A 2,239-nucleotide genomic window follows, 5' to 3' on the forward strand; every position below is an offset into this window, starting at 1 on the left:
GTCCCCAACCGAGGAGCTTCCCTCACTCGGGAACTTACGGGAGCACTGTTTGTACCATACTTGACCAATCCCGAAACTACTGAGCACCGGTCAACGTTATACCGTCAAGGACTCAGAAGAGCTTCCCTTCAACCAGAAGGCCAATCACAATGCGACACGTGTCGACATCAGAAGCCAATCACAGCGCGACATGTGTCAACATCAGAAGCCAATCACAACACGACACGTGTCAATGTTAGAACAAAACTAGAAACTCTCTTCTATAAATAGGGATCATTCTCCCACAATAATCTCTAATGTCATTTTGTACTAAACTATTCACTAGAACTCACAAAATGAGAGCTTGAACCTATGTATTTGTATAAACCCTTCACAATTAATGAGAACTCCTCTACTCCGTGGACGTAGCCGATCTGGGTGAACCACGTACATCTTGTGTTTGCTTCTCTGTCCCTAGTCATCTACGTACTTATCTTCACTAGTGATCGAAGCAACCAAGCGAAGGTCATAAACCTGACACTTTCTGTTGTACCAAAGTCCTCGCTGATTTTGTGCATCAACAAGAATAATAAAGGGTTTAGTGATGTATGGACGACTAAATTAAATTTTTTTAGGTTGAAATTATTTTTTGTCATTTTCTGATTCATTTCATTAACATGGTATTATTATTAATCTAAACTTATTTTATTTGACTTTCTAAGAGAGACTTTTTAGTATGACCGAACAACGGAATGGTGCACCAAGTGCTATCATACAAATGGTAAGATATGTGGATTAAAATTTTAATAATTTATAAAATAAAATTGTTCACCACTTAAATAAAAACACTTGATATAACACTTGTATTAGTATTCCGGTCAGACTGAAGTGTCTCTACGTTTCCTTTACTAGCTTCTTTGCACCGTCCACAATTGCTCCCAGTAAAAATCAAACCCGTAATTTCTCTTATTTTCGTTTGCTTTCTCTTCATATCAAACCCATTATCTCTCTTTTTTTCATATCAAACCCAGAAATCCCTTGTTTTTTTTCTCTATTTGCAGAGGCTTAGTCGGATTGTGTGGAGGCTTCGTCGGATCGCTGGTTGTGCAGAGGATTTGACGGACCTCCTCTGAAGTTGTGCAGAGGCTTTGTCGGTCGTCGCCCACTCTGGTTGGGAGTTGTTGCGGACGACGCTACGCAGGCGTGAAAAGACGCAGGTTTGGAGACGAAGACCATCGGCTGGGATTTGGGTTTCGACGGAGACCGTCGGCTACAACCGGAAACGAGAGCTTACATGTACACGACTCGCTCGTCGCATTGTAAGCTGGAGGATAACCAGAACCAGAGGAGGAGGAGGAGAGATTTCTGATTTTTTTTTTAATTTTTTTAATTTTTTGTGAGATGAGATGCATCATTACTGGTATGGAAAGTTCGAGGAAGATTCGTGCTGAAGTGCATGAACACGACAGGAAGGGAGGGACTTGCTGCTTTTTACCCCCCGTGTGTGTGTGTTTGTATGTACGTATGTATATTGTGCAGTTCAAAAATCCACTACCATATGTTTAGTGAGAAAACAATAATTCTTTTTTTTAGCGTGCAACGACAGATACCTTTATGTATTTAACAATATGTTTGCGATTACTCATTAAAGATTCGTTTATCGTACCAGATTATTTTAGAGTAAATCAGCTTTAATGATTAAGCTAAAATGATTTAACATAGACTAAATATAGTGTGAGGGTAATAAAGGGTATGATGCAGTATTGGACTATTATGGATTAAATTATTTTTATATTCAAATAATTTTTTGTACTTATCTAATTCATTATATTAATATTTTATATTATTAATTTAAACTTATTTCATTTGATTTTCTCTTCTATCTCTCTACCTTGCATTTCTCTTTTTTTTTTCATTTGCAGAGGCTTCGTCTTCTTGCAGACCACCCTACGCAGACCTGAAAAGACACAGGTTTGGAGACGAAGACCATCAGCTGGGATTTGGGTTTCGACGGAGACCGTCAACTACAAGAGCAATGCGAAACAGTTTGGACGAGTCTAATGCGAAGCAAAGCACGTGTTGGAGACGAGATTAGTAATCCGCTCCTTCCTAGGGGGTCTCGCTAAAAACACCTAGCGAAGGATTTAGTGAACATGAGTCCGACTTAGTCCCATTAAAATCAGTCCCTTCTCATACCAACAATCGGACTAGTAGGCCAGTCTAATCCAGTGAAACTTAACGAGGCTAAACAAACGCACCC

The 2,239-nt window shown here is 39.4% G+C and overlaps 1 long non-coding RNA gene across 2 annotated transcripts; it reads left to right on the plus strand.

Annotated features, from left to right (window-relative positions):
• Positions 1-627: 627 nt before the first annotated feature.
• On the plus strand, positions 628-1,644 carry LOC126583125 (uncharacterized). 2 transcript variants are annotated; one of them, XR_007609678.1, is made up of 2 exons: positions 628-935; positions 1,041-1,644. It is a non-coding gene; the product is annotated as an uncharacterized LOC126583125 (long non-coding RNA). The 2 variants fall into 2 exon arrangements; XR_007609679.1 differs by having other exon boundaries at positions 628-920.
• The last annotated feature ends 595 nt before the right edge of the window (positions 1,645-2,239 follow it).

Source organism: Malus sylvestris, chromosome 9, assembly GCF_916048215.2.
Source record: "Malus sylvestris chromosome 9, drMalSylv7.2, whole genome shotgun sequence".
NCBI lineage: Eukaryota > Viridiplantae > Streptophyta > Magnoliopsida > Rosales > Rosaceae > Malus > Malus sylvestris.